Raw genomic sequence first — 14,250 nt, 5'->3', positions numbered from 1 at the left:
CCACGACTGGCTGCTGTGGGAATGGGAAGCCCGGCTCCTTGTCTCAGAGCGGGGTTCCCAGGAGGATCAGGCTGAAGCTGGGACTTGGCCTCAAAGTGTCCCCTCGCATGGCCACCCCCTTCCCCTTCCTGCTCCTCTACTCCTGGTGCCCCTCCATCCAGGGGCCAGACCTTAAAGAGTCACCGCAAGAGAATCCTGGTCCCAAAGGAGCCTTCTGGGGGACCGGTGCTGAGAGAGGTTGTGGGCATGGCCCGCTGGGGCTCTGCCCGACCCAGGGCTGAGAGATGCCACCTCCCAGCTCTGGGTCCCTGCAGGAAGTGTTGGCAAGCACAGGGCCGGTCCTCCAAAGGCCCAGGTGCAGGGAGCCCAGGCCAAGCAGCCTGTGGAAGAAGCCACTTGCCGTGCCACCCCGGGAACAGGACTGCAGGCCCCGGCCCTTCCCACCTCCTCCTCCTCCTCCTCCTCCTCCCCCCCGCCCCCCCCCACAGGGCACAGGGCTCAGAGACACCTCAGACTCTTGCTACCCAAAGTGCAAAGGGCATCAGTTGCTCCTCCAACCCCCCCGCCCAGCAGACCACGTTGTCCAGCCAGCCCCCGGGCCTCCCTGGGGTGCCCAGCACAAAAGTGCAGACACCCACCGGACCCTCAGTCTCAGTTTTCGGAGGTTTTTGCCACTCTAAGGACCCGCAGGCCGGCTGGGCCTTCGGGCAGGACAGAGAGCCCCGGAATCCGACTTGGAGAGCTGCGTGTACGTCCCCATCAGGAGGCGGTCCCCACCTCCGCGGCTCTCCCCTTGCGGGGAGCGGCAGCCCAGCCGGCAGCCGCAGGGCCTCAGGGAAGACACCAGGCTGGGCCCCCGCGGCACAGCGGGGGCACGTCCCCCGCACTCACGCGACTTAGGGACGGCTGCTGGAGACTGCTGCGGCCACCCTGCTGCCGGGTTTCTGGAGGGCTTCCTGGAAGCAGCGTCCACACCAAGCCCTTGGAAGGCCCAGGCGACGGAGGAGCCGGTCAGGCAGGGGCCGAGGACGGTGAGAGGCCGGGCGGGAAGGAGCATGTCAGGCAGGGGCAGAGGACGGTGACAGGCCGGGCGGGGAGGAGCCGGTCAGGCGGGGGCCCAGGACAGTGACGGGCCTGGCCGGGGAGGAGCGCGTCAGGCAGGGGCAGAGGAGACGGGCTGGGTAAGGGTTAGGGTGACAGTTAGGGCACAATTCACAATCGCAAAGACGTGGAAGCGACCCGAGTGCCCATCCATCCAGGAGTGCATTAATAAAATGTGGCGCGTGGACACCACGGAGTGCCATTCGGCTGTGAGGAGCAGCGGTGAGAGGGCGCCTCTCGTGTTCTCCTGGCCAGAGCTGGAACCCGTTCCAGTAAGCCAGGTATCCCAAGAATGGACACACGAGCACCACGTGAGCGCGCTCACCAGCAAATTGGTACGAACGGATGGACGCCTAAGTGGACAGAGAGGAATCACCTTCATCGGGTGGGTGTCGGGCGGGTGGGGGGAGGGGAGGGGCATACACATCCATTAGGCATGGGGTGGGTGCGCACCGACTGGGGGATGGGCGCACTTGAAGCTCTGACCCGAGGGGGGAGGCTTGGAGAGGGCAAGGCACCCGACCTTAACATTGGTACCCCCACAATACGCTGCAACAACATGAGAGGTATATGAATAAGAACACAGGGGGGGCCGGGCGCGGTGGCTCACGCCTGTAATCCTAGCTCTCTGGGAGGCCGAGGCGGGCGGATTGCTCCAGGTCAGGAGCTCGAAACCAGCCTGAGCAAGAGCGAGACCCCCGTCTCTACTAAAAATAGAAAGAAATTAATTGGCCAACTAATATATATAGAAAAACACAGCCGGGCGTGGTGGTGCATGCCTGTAGTCCCAACTACTCGGGAGGCTGAGGCAGCAGGATTGCTTGAGCCCGGAGATTGAGGTTGCCGTGAGCTAGGCTGACGCCATGGCACTCACTCTAGCCTGGGCAGCAAAACGAGACTCTGTCTCAAAAAAAAAAAAAAAAAAAAAAAAAAAGAACACAGGGGGGAGGGGGGCACGGGCAACACATGTCACCTGAATACTTGTACTCCCATCATCTGCTTGAAAAGAGAGAGAAAAGAAAATGCAATCATAGAGGTAAGAGACACTTTTTAAAAATCATGAATCCGAAGAGAAAAGTAAAAGGAGGCCTGTGGAGCAGGTCTGGGTGTGACTCCGGATCCCCCAACATCAGGTGCCACCACCAAAGATTCCTGCGTGTAGCCCATAGAACCCCAAAAGCAACGGGACGAGTTCTGGTCACATACTCCCTCAAAATGACATCCTGGCCTTCTTCTGGAACTCCCTCCCCTCTCAGACTCTCAAGGTTTCCTCCAGCGTGTCGGTTCCCACAGAGCAGACCTTTGGTCTGAGACCTGACAGTCCAGATGCCACGCATGCTGCCGCGTGGCGGCGGTGTCGCGGCTTGGGACAAGAGGAGGCCCCACGGTGCGGGCTGGGGCGCCAGGCACCGCGGGCGGGCGCTGAGGGTGGGGGTGACCCCCACCCCGGGCCGCCGCCGCGCTCCCAGAAAGGGGACAGAACAAGAGGCAAAAAAAAAAAAAAAAGCAGCAGCCTGTGGCACCCGGTATTCCCAGGCGGTCTCCCATCCAAGTACTAACCAGGCCCGACCCCGCTTAGCTTCCGAGACCAGACGAGATCGGGGGCGTTCAGGGTGGTGTGGCCCTAGACGGCGGCGGCGGAGGGCGCCCCTGCCCCGCTCAAGAAGCCGAGCCTCTCTGGGCTTCCCCGCCGCCGCCTCCCGCCCCAGGCCCCGCGCCGGGCCGGGCCGGTTGAGTTCGCCGGCCGGGTCCCGCGGGCTCCCAGGGACGGGGGTGATGGGCGGGGCGGGGCGGGGCGGGGCGGGGCGGGGCGGCTGTCTCTCTATACACACACACACACACTCACACTCACTCACACTCACACAAGATGCGCCTCCACGGCTGGACTCGCCAAGGTGGAGCCCTCCCAGCCCCCCTCGTCTCCTCGCCCGGCCTCCTTCACCTACCCGCTGCCCACCCCCAGCGCGTCGCTGCCTGCCGCTGACTGCGCACGCGCGGGACGCTCGCCCTTTGACCCCAGCCAGGGGCCGCCCTCCCCCACAACCCCTTTCAGCTGCGCCCCCCCCCTCGCCCTGTGGGTGGGCTGCCGCCTATTCCCCCGGGCCAGGGCTGGGGCACAGCCAGTGTATGGGGCGTCTCTCTCTGGGGATGTGTCCCATGGGTGGGGTGGGGTGGCCTGGTTTGGGGGGCGCTGAAGAAATCAGTCCCCTCCATCTCCTACCTCTGGAAAACGCCCAAGCCCGTGGAGAACTGCCGGCACCGCTTCGTGGGGGCCGGGACCCTCCTCCGTGTCCTCCTGTGGCCCAGTCCAAGGGGCCTGGGCCTGGCCGGGGCTGCATTGGACCCCGACCACCCTGGCGTGTGGACTCGCTAAAAATCGGCCATTAGATATTGGATTCCAGCTTCCTGGAGGTCATTTCACTAATGAGTGCACCGGAAAGAGTTTCCTAATCCATCTGTGAGGGTGGCAACTGAAAGAGAATTTTAAAGCTGACAGAATAGGCGAGGGAAGGCATAGGAGATTTCCACACCCAGCAAGGAAGACTTTCCCGAAATGGAAGAAAGAAACGAGCAAACAGAGACACCGGTAGCCCGCCCGGAAAAGAGTCTGCCCCTTAGAGAAGAAAGCACCCTGACCGGGTTCACCCGTGGGTGGGTGGCGAGCTAGCGGCATTCAGAAGAGCGAGGCCCGCAGTCTGTGCGGAAGACACCTGCGCTCGGGTGTGTGTGGCGGCGCGATTCACAAGCAGCTCCAGATGTTAAACCAAGGAGAAGCCAGGGAGTTCCCAACGCCCCAGGTGTCCTCAGCCCACGACTGGCTGCTGTGGGAATGGGAAGCCCGGCTCCTTGTCTCAGAGCGGGGTTCCCAGGAGGATCAGGCTGAAGCTGGGACTTGGCCTCAAAGTGTCCCCTCGCATGGCCACCCCCTTCCCCTTCCTGCTCCTCTACTCCTGGTGCCCCTCCATCCAGGGGCCAGACCTTAAAGAGTCACCGCAAGAGAATCCTGGTCCCAAAGGAGCCTTCTGGGGGACCGGTGCTGAGAGAGGTTGTGGGCATGGCCCGCTGGGGCTCTGCCCGACCCAGGGCTGAGAGATGCCACCTCCCAGCTCTGGGTCCCTGCAGGAAGTGTTGGCAAGCACAGGGCCGGTCCTCCAAAGGCCCAGGTGCAGGGAGCCCAGGCCAAGCAGCCTGTGGAAGAAGCCACTTGCCGTGCCACCCCGGGAACAGGACTGCAGGCCCCGGCCCTTCCCACCTCCTCCTCCTCCTCCTCCTCCTCCCCCCCGCCCCCCCCCACAGGGCACAGGGCTCAGAGACACCTCAGACTCTTGCTACCCAAAGTGCAAAGGGCATCAGTTGCTCCTCCAACCCCCCAGCCCAGCAGACCACGTTGTCCAGCCAGCCCCCGGGCCTCCCTGGGGTGCCCAGCACAAAAGTGCAGACACCCACCGGACCCTCAGTCTCAGTTTTCGGAGGTTTTTGCCACTCTAAGGACCCGCAGGCCGGCTGGGCCTTCGGGCAGGACAGAGAGCCCCGGAATCCGACTTGGAGAGCTGCGTGTACGTCCCCATCAGGAGGCGGTCCCCACCTCCGCGGCTCTCCCCTTGCGGGGAGCGGCAGCCCAGCCGGCAGCCGCAGGGCCTCAGGGAAGACACCAGGCTGGGCCCCCGCGGCACAGCGGGGGCACGTCCCCCGCACTCACGCGACTTAGGGACGGCTGCTGGAGACTGCTGCGGCCACCCTGCTGCCGGGTTTCTGGAGGGCTTCCTGGAAGCAGCGTCCACACCAAGCCCTTGGAAGGCCCAGGCGACGGAGGAGCCGGTCAGGCAGGGGCCGAGGACGGTGAGAGGCCGGGCGGGAAGGAGCATGTCAGGCAGGGGCAGAGGACGGTGACAGGCCGGGCGGGGAGGAGCCGGTCAGGCGGGGGCCCAGGACAGTGACGGGCCTGGCCGGGGAGGAGCGCGTCAGGCAGGGGCAGAGGAGACGGGCTGGGTAAGGGTTAGGGTGACAGTTAGGGCACAATTCACAATCGCAAAGACGTGGAAGCGACCCGAGTGCCCATCCATCCAGGAGTGCATTAATAAAATGTGGCGCGTGGACACCACGGAGTGCCATTCGGCTGTGAGGAGCAGCGGTGAGAGGGCGCCTCTCGTGTTCTCCTGGCCAGAGCTGGAACCCGTTCCAGTAAGCCAGGTATCCCAAGAATGGACACACGAGCACCACGTGAGCGCGCTCACCAGCAAATTGGTACGAACGGATGGACGCCTAAGTGGACAGAGAGGAATCACCTTCATCGGGTGGGTGTCGGGCGGGTGGGGGGAGGGGAGGGGCATACACATCCATTAGGCATGGGGTGGGTGCGCACCGACTGGGGGATGGGCGCACTTGAAGCTCTGACCCGAGGGGGGAGGCTTGGAGAGGGCAAGGCACCCGACCTTAACATTGGTACCCCCACAATACGCTGCAACAACATGAGAGGTATATGAATAAGAACACAGGGGGGGCCGGGCGCGGTGGCTCACGCCTGTAATCCTAGCTCTCTGGGAGGCCGAGGCGGGCGGATTGCTCCAGGTCAGGAGTTCGAAACCAGCCTGAGCAAGAGCGAGACCCCCGTCTCTACTAAAAATAGAAAGAAATTAATTGGCCAACTAATATATATAGAAAAACACAGCCGGGCGTGGTGGTGCATGCCTGTAGTCCCAACTACTCGGGAGGCTGAGGCAGCAGGATTGCTTGAGCCCGGAGATTGAGGTTGCCGTGAGCTAGGCTGACGCCATGGCACTCACTCTAGCCTGGGCAGCAAAACGAGACTCTGTCTCAAAAAAAAAAAAAAAAAAAAAAAAAAGAACACAGGGGGGAGGGGGGCACGGGCAACACATGTCACCTGAATACTTGTACTCCCATCATCTGCTTGAAAAGAGAGAGAAAAGAAAATGCAATCATAGAGGTAAGAGACACTTTTTAAAAATCATGAATCCGAAGAGAAAAGTAAAAGGAGGCCTGTGGAGCAGGTCTGGGTGTGACTCCGGATCCCCCAACATCAGGTGCCACCACCAAAGATTCCTGCGTGTAGCCCATAGAACCCCAAAAGCAACGGGACGAGTTCTGGTCACATACTCCCTCAAAATGACATCCTGGCCTTCTTCTGGAACTCCCTCCCCTCTCAGACTCTCAAGGTTTCCTCCAGCGTGTCGGTTCCCACAGAGCAGACCTTTGGTCTGAGACCTGACAGTCCAGATGCCACGCATGCTGCCGCGTGGCGGCGGTGTCGCGGCTTGGGACAAGAGGAGGCCCCACGGTGCGGGCTGGGGCGCCAGGCACCGCGGGCGGGCGCTGAGGGTGGGGGTGACCCCCACCCCGGGCCGCCGCCGCGCTCCCAGAAAGGGGACAGAACAAGAGGCAAAAAAAAAAAAAAAAAAAAAAAAGCAGCAGCCTGTGGCACCCGGTATTCCCAGGCGGTCTCCCATCCAAGTACTAACCAGGCCCGACCCCGCTTAGCTTCCGAGACCAGACGAGATCGGGGGCGTTCAGGGTGGTGTGGCCCTAGACGGCGGCGGCGGAGGGCGCCCCTGCCCCGCTCAAGAAGCCGAGCCTCTCTGGGCTTCCCCGCCGCCGCCTCCCGCCCCAGGCCCCGCGCCGGGCCGGGCCGGTTGAGTTCGCCGGCCGGGTCCCGCGGGCTCCCAGGGACGGGGGTGATGGGCGGGGCGGGGCGGGGCGGGGCGGGGAGGGGCGGGGGGCTGTCTCTCTATACACACACACACACACTCACACTCACTCACACTCACACAAGATGCGCCTCCACGGCTGGACTCGCCAAGGTGGAGCCCTCCCAGCCCCCCTCGTCTCCTCGCCCGGCCTCCTTCACCTACCCGCTGCCCACCCCCAGCGCGTCGCTGCCTGCCGCTGACTGCGCACGCGCGGGACGCTCGCCCTTTGACCCCAGCCAGGGGCCGCCCTCCCCCACAACCCCTTTCAGCTGCGCCCCCCCCCTCGCCCTGTGGGTGGGCTGCCGCCTATTCCCCCGGGCCAGGGCTGGGGCACAGCCAGTGTATGGGGCGTCTCTCTCTGGGGATGTGTCCCATGGGTGGGGTGGGGTGGCCTGGTTTGGGGGGCGCTGAAGAAATCAGTCCCCTCCATCTCCTACCTCTGGAAAACGCCCAAGCCCGTGGAGAACTGCCGGCACCGCTTCGTGGGGGCCGGGACCCTCCTCCGTGTCCTCCTGTGGCCCAGTCCAAGGGGCCTGGGCCTGGCCGGGGCTGCATTGGACCCCGACCACCCTGGCGTGTGGACTCGCTAAAAATCGGCCATTAGATATTGGATTCCAGCTTCCTGGAGGTCATTTCACTAATGAGTGCACCGGAAAGAGTTTCCTAATCCATCTGTGAGCTGACAGAATAGGCGAGGGAAGGCATAGGAGATTTCCACACCCAGCAAGGAAGACTTTCCCGAAATGGAAGAAAGAAACGAGCAAACAGAGACACCGGTAGCCCGCCCGGAAAAGAGTCTGCCCCTTAGAGAAAGCACCCTGACCGGGTTCACCCGTGGGTGGGTGGCGAGCTAGCGGCATTCAGAAGAGCGAGGCCCGCAGTCTGTGCGGAAGACACCTGCGCTCGGGTGTGTGTGGCGGCGCGATTCACAAGCAGCTCCAGATGTTAAACCAAGGAGAAGCCAGGGAGTTCCCAACGCCCCAGGTGTCCTCAGCCCACGACTGGCTGCTGTGGGAATGGGAAGCCCGGCTCCTTGTCTCAGAGCGGGGTTCCCAGGAGGATCAGGCTGAAGCTGGGACTTGGCCTCAAAGTGTCCCCTCGCATGGCCACCCCCTTCCCCTTCCTGCTCCTCTACTCCTGGTGCCCCTCCATCCAGGGGCCAGACCTTAAAGAGTCACCGCAAGAGAATCCTGGTCCCAAAGGAGCCTTCTGGGGGACCGGTGCTGAGAGAGGTTGTGGGCATGGCCCGCTGGGGCTCTGCCCGACCCAGGGCTGAGAGATGCCACCTCCCAGCTCTGGGTCCCTGCAGGAAGTGTTGGCAAGCACAGGGCCGGTCCTCCAAAGGCCCAGGTGCAGGGAGCCCAGGCCAAGCAGCCTGTGGAAGAAGCCACTTGCCGTGCCACCCCGGGAACAGGACTGCAGGCCCCGGCCCTTCCCACCTCCTCCTCCTCCTCCTCCTCCTCCCCCCCGCCCCCCCCCACAGGGCACAGGGCTCAGAGACACCTCAGACTCTTGCTACCCAAAGTGCAAAGGGCATCAGTTGCTCCTCCAACCCCCCCGCCCAGCAGACCACGTTGTCCAGCCAGCCCCCGGGCCTCCCTGGGGTGCCCAGCACAAAAGTGCAGACACCCACCGGACCCTCAGTCTCAGTTTTCGGAGGTTTTTGCCACTCTAAGGACCCGCAGGCCGGCTGGGCCTTCGGGCAGGACAGAGAGCCCCGGAATCCGACTTGGAGAGCTGCGTGTACGTCCCCATCAGGAGGCGGTCCCCACCTCCGCGGCTCTCCCCTTGCGGGGAGCGGCAGCCCAGCCGGCAGCCGCAGGGCCTCAGGGAAGACACCAGGCTGGGCCCCCGCGGCACAGCGGGGGCACGTCCCCCGCACTCACGCGACTTAGGGACGGCTGCTGGAGACTGCTGCGGCCACCCTGCTGCCGGGTTTCTGGAGGGCTTCCTGGAAGCAGCGTCCACACCAAGCCCTTGGAAGGCCCAGGCGACGGAGGAGCCGGTCAGGCAGGGGCCGAGGACGGTGAGAGGCCGGGCGGGAAGGAGCATGTCAGGCAGGGGCAGAGGACGGTGACAGGCCGGGCGGGGAGGAGCCGGTCAGGCGGGGGCCCAGGACAGTGACGGGCCTGGCCGGGGAGGAGCGCGTCAGGCAGGGGCAGAGGAGACGGGCTGGGTAAGGGTTAGGGTGACAGTTAGGGCACAATTCACAATCGCAAAGACGTGGAAGCGACCCGAGTGCCCATCCATCCAGGAGTGCATTAATAAAATGTGGCGCGTGGACACCACGGAGTGCCATTCGGCTGTGAGGAGCAGCGGTGAGAGGGCGCCTCTCGTGTTCTCCTGGCCAGAGCTGGAACCCGTTCCAGTAAGCCAGGTATCCCAAGAATGGACACACGAGCACCACGTGAGCGCGCTCACCAGCAAATTGGTACGAACGGATGGACGCCTAAGTGGACAGAGAGGAATCACCTTCATCGGGTGGGTGTCGGGCGGGTGGGGGGAGGGGAGGGGCATACACATCCATTAGGCATGGGGTGGGTGCGCACCGACTGGGGGATGGGCGCACTTGAAGCTCTGACCCGAGGGGGGAGGCTTGGAGAGGGCAAGGCACCCGACCTTAACATTGGTACCCCCACAATACGCTGCAACAACATGAGAGGTATATGAATAAGAACACAGGGGGGGCCGGGCGCGGTGGCTCACGCCTGTAATCCTAGCTCTCTGGGAGGCCGAGGCGGGCGGATTGCTCCAGGTCAGGAGTTCGAAACCAGCCTGAGCAAGAGCGAGACCCCCGTCTCTACTAAAAATAGAAAGAAATTAATTGGCCAACTAATATATATAGAAAAACACAGCCGGGCGTGGTGGTGCATGCCTGTAGTCCCAACTACTCGGGAGGCTGAGGCAGCAGGATTGCTTGAGCCCGGAGATTGAGGTTGCCGTGAGCTAGGCTGACGCCATGGCACTCACTCTAGCCTGGGCAGCAAAACGAGACTCTGTCTCAAAAAAAAAAAAAAAAAAAAAAAAAAAGAACACAGGGGGGAGGGGGGCACGGGCAACACATGTCACCTGAATACTTGTACTCCCATCATCTGCTTGAAAAGAGAGAGAAAAGAAAATGCAATCATAGAGGTAAGAGACACTTTTTAAAAATCATGAATCCGAAGAGAAAAGTAAAAGGAGGCCTGTGGAGCAGGTCTGGGTGTGACTCCGGATCCCCCAACATCAGGTGCCACCACCAAAGATTCCTGCGTGTAGCCCATAGAACCCCAAAAGCAACGGGACGAGTTCTGGTCACATACTCCCTCAAAATGACATCCTGGCCTTCTTCTGGAACTCCCTCCCCTCTCAGACTCTCAAGGTTTCCTCCAGCGTGTCGGTTCCCACAGAGCAGACCTTTGGTCTGAGACCTGACAGTCCAGATGCCACGCATGCTGCCGCGTGGCGGCGGTGTCGCGGCTTGGGACAAGAGGAGGCCCCACGGTGCGGGCTGGGGCGCCAGGCACCGCGGGCGGGCGCTGAGGGTGGGGGTGACCCCCACCCCGGGCCGCCGCCGCGCTCCCAGAAAGGGGACAGAACAAGAGGCAAAAAAAAAAAAAAAAAAAAAAAAAGCAGCAGCCTGTGGCACCCGGTATTCCCAGGCGGTCTCCCATCCAAGTACTAACCAGGCCCGACCCCGCTTAGCTTCCGAGACCAGACGAGATCGGGGGCGTTCAGGGTGGTGTGGCCCTAGACGGCGGCGGCGGAGGGCGCCCCTGCCCCGCTCAAGAAGCCGAGCCTCTCTGGGCTTCCCCGCCGCCGCCTCCCGCCCCAGGCCCCGCGCCGGGCCGGGCCGGTTGAGTTCGCCGGCCGGGTCCCGCGGGCTCCCAGGGACGGGGGTGATGGGCGGGGCGGGGCGGGGCGGGGGGCTGTCTCTCTATACACACACACACACACTCACACTCACTCACACTCACACAAGATGCGCCTCCACGGCTGGACTCGCCAAGGTGGAGCCCTCCCAGCCCCCCTCGTCTCCTCGCCCGGCCTCCTTCACCTACCCGCTGCCCACCCCCAGCGCGTCGCTGCCTGCCGCTGACTGCGCACGCGCGGGACGCTCGCCCTTTGACCCCAGCCAGGGGCCGCCCTCCCCCACAACCCCTTTCAGCTGCGCCCCCCCCCTCGCCCTGTGGGTGGGCTGCCGCCTATTCCCCCGGGCCAGGGCTGGGGCACAGCCAGTGTATGGGGCGTCTCTCTCTGGGGATGTGTCCCATGGGTGGGGTGGGGTGGCCTGGTTTGGGGGGCGCTGAAGAAATCAGTCCCCTCCATCTCCTACCTCTGGAAAACGCCCAAGCCCGTGGAGAACTGCCGGCACCGCTTCGTGGGGGCCGGGACCCTCCTCCGTGTCCTCCTGTGGCCCAGTCCAAGGGGCCTGGGCCTGGCCGGGGCTGCATTGGACCCCGACCACCCTGGCGTGTGGACTCGCTAAAAATCGGCCATTAGATATTGGATTCCAGCTTCCTGGAGGTCATTTCACTAATGAGTGCACCGGAAAGAGTTTCCTAATCCATCTGTGAGGGTGGCAACTGAAAGAGAATTTTAAAGCTGACAGAATAGGCGAGGGAAGGCATAGGAGATTTCCACACCCAGCAAGGAAGACTTTCCCGAAATGGAAGAAAGAAACGAGCAAACAGAGACACCGGTAGCCCGCCCGGAAAAGAGTCTGCCCCTTAGAGAAAGCACCCTGACCGGGTTCACCCGTGGGTGGGTGGCGAGCTAGCGGCATTCAGAAGAGCGAGGCCCGCAGTCTGTGCGGAAGACACCTGCGCTCGGGTGTGTGTGGCGGCGCGATTCACAAGCAGCTCCAGATGTTAAACCAAGGAGAAGCCAGGGAGTTCCCAACGCCCCAGGTGTCCTCAGCCCACGACTGGCTGCTGTGGGAATGGGAAGCCCGGCTCCTTGTCTCAGAGCGGGGTTCCCAGGAGGATCAGGCTGAAGCTGGGACTTGGCCTCAAAGTGTCCCCTCGCATGGCCACCCCCTTCCCCTTCCTGCTCCTCTACTCCTGGTGCCCCTCCATCCAGGGGCCAGACCTTAAAGAGTCACCGCAAGAGAATCCTGGTCCCAAAGGAGCCTTCTGGGGGACCGGTGCTGAGAGAGGTTGTGGGCATGGCCCGCTGGGGCTCTGCCCGACCCAGGGCTGAGAGATGCCACCTCCCAGCTCTGGGTCCCTGCAGGAAGTGTTGGCAAGCACAGGGCCGGTCCTCCAAAGGCCCAGGTGCAGGGAGCCCAGGCCAAGCAGCCTGTGGAAGAAGCCACTTGCCGTGCCACCCCGGGAACAGGACTGCAGGCCCCGGCCCTTCCCACCTCCTCCTCCTCCTCCTCCTCCTCCCCCCCGCCCCCCCCCACAGGGCACAGGGCTCAGAGACACCTCAGACTCTTGCTACCCAAAGTGCAAAGGGCATCAGTTGCTCCTCCAACCCCCCCGCCCAGCAGACCACGTTGTCCAGCCAGCCCCCGGGCCTCCCTGGGGTGCCCAGCACAAAAGTGCAGACACCCACCGGACCCTCAGTCTCAGTTTTCGGAGGTTTTTGCCACTCTAAGGACCCGCAAGGCCGGCTGGGCCTTCGGGCAGGACAGAGAGCCCCGGAATCCGACTTGGAGAGCTGCGTGTACGTCCCCATCAGGAGGCGGTCCCCACCTCCGCGGCTCTCCCCTTGCGGGGAGCGGCAGCCCAGCCGGCAGCCGCAGGGCCTCAGGGAAGACACCAGGCTGGGCCCCCGCGGCACAGCGGGGGCACGTCCCCCGCACTCACGCGACTTAGGGACGGCTGCTGGAGACTGCTGCGGCCACCCTGCTGCCGGGTTTCTGGAGGGCTTCCTGGAAGCAGCGTCCACACCAAGCCCTTGGAAGGCCCAGGCGACGGAGGAGCCGGTCAGGCAGGGGCCGAGGACGGTGAGAGGCCGGGCGGGAAGGAGCATGTCAGGCAGGGGCAGAGGACGGTGACAGGCCGGGCGGGGAGGAGCCGGTCAGGCGGGGGCCCAGGACAGTGACGGGCCTGGCCGGGGAGGAGCGCGTCAGGCAGGGGCAGAGGAGACGGGCTGGGTAAGGGTTAGGGTGACAGTTAGGGCACAATTCACAATCGCAAAGACGTGGAAGCGACCCGAGTGCCCATCCATCCAGGAGTGCATTAATAAAATGTGGCGCGTGGACACCACGGAGTGCCATTCGGCTGTGAGGAGCAGCGGTGAGAGGGCGCCTCTCGTGTTCTCCTGGCCAGAGCTGGAACCCGTTCCAGTAAGCCAGGTATCCCAAGAATGGACACACGAGCACCACGTGAGCGCGCTCACCAGCAAATTGATACGAACGGATGGACGCCTAAGTGGACAGAGAGGAATCACCTTCATCGGGTGGGTGTCGGGCGGGTGGGGGGAGGGGAGGGGCATACACATCCATTAGGCATGGGGTGGGTGCGCACCGACTGGGGGATGGGCGCACTTGAAGCTCTGACCCGAGGGGGGAGGCTTGGAGAGGGCAAGGCACCCGACCTTAACATTGGTACCCCCACAATACCCTGCAACAACATGAGAGGTATATGAATAAGAACACAGGGGGGGCCGGGCGCGGTGGCTCACGCCTGTAATCCTAGCTCTCTGGGAGGCCGAGGCGGGCGGATTGCTCCAGGTCAGGAGTTCGAAACCAGCCTGAGCAAGAGCGAGACCCCCGTCTCTACTAAAAATAGAAAGAAATTAATTGGCCAACTAATATATATAGAAAAACACAGCCGGGCGTGGTGGTGCATCCCTGTAGTCCCAACTACTCGGGAGGCTGAGGCAGCAGGATTGCTTGAGCCCGGAGATTGAGGTTGCCGTGAGCTAGGCTGACGCCATGGCACTCACTCTAGCCTGGGCAGCAAAACGAGACTCTGTCTCAAAAAAAAAAAAAAAAAAAAAAAAAGAACACAGGGGGGAGGGGGGCACGGGCAACACATGTCACCTGAATACTTGTACTCCCATCATCTGCTTGAAAAGAGAGAGAAAAGAAAATGCAATCATAGAGGTAAGAGACACTTTTTAAAAATCATGAATCCGAAGAGAAAAGTAAAAGGAGGCCTGTGGAGCAGGTCTGGGTGTGACTCCGGATCCCCCAACATCAGGTGCCACCACCAAAGATTCCTGCGTGTAGCCCATAGAACCCCAAAAGCAACGGGACGAGTTCTGGTCACATACTCCCTCAAAATGACATCCTGGCCTTCTTCTGGAACTCCCTCCCCTCTCAGACTCTCAAGGTTTCCTCCAGCGTGTCGGTTCCCACAGAGCAGACCTTTGGTCTGAGACCTGACAGTCCAGATGCCACGCATGCTGCCGCGTGGCGGCGGTGTCGCGGCTTGGGACAAGAGGAGGCCCCACGGTGCGGGCTGGGGCGCCAGGCACCGCGGGCGGGCGCTGAGGGTGGGGGTGACCCCCA

General features: G+C 62.8%; 3 non-coding genes across 3 annotated transcripts; all 3 read right to left on the bottom strand.

Annotated features, from left to right (window-relative positions):
• Positions 1–2,612: 2,612 nt before the first annotated feature.
• LOC142863567 (5S ribosomal RNA) lies at positions 2,613–2,731 on the bottom strand. Its single transcript, XR_012914337.1, has one exon. It is a non-coding gene; the product is annotated as a 5S ribosomal RNA (ribosomal RNA).
• A 3,798-nt stretch (positions 2,732–6,529) lies between these two features.
• Positions 6,530–6,648, bottom strand: LOC142863566 (5S ribosomal RNA). Its single transcript, XR_012914336.1, has one exon. It is a non-coding gene; the product is annotated as a 5S ribosomal RNA (ribosomal RNA).
• A 3,774-nt stretch (positions 6,649–10,422) lies between these two features.
• On the bottom strand, positions 10,423–10,541 carry LOC142863565 (5S ribosomal RNA). The gene has a single exon (XR_012914335.1). It is a non-coding gene; the product is annotated as a 5S ribosomal RNA (ribosomal RNA).
• Positions 10,542–14,250: the final 3,709 nt, after the last annotated feature.

The sequence above is a fragment of the Microcebus murinus genome, chromosome 22, assembly GCF_040939455.1.
Source record: "Microcebus murinus isolate Inina chromosome 22, M.murinus_Inina_mat1.0, whole genome shotgun sequence".
NCBI classification, from domain to species: Eukaryota; Metazoa; Chordata; class Mammalia; order Primates; family Cheirogaleidae; genus Microcebus; species Microcebus murinus.
This window is presented reverse-complemented; position numbering and strand designations above follow the sequence as displayed.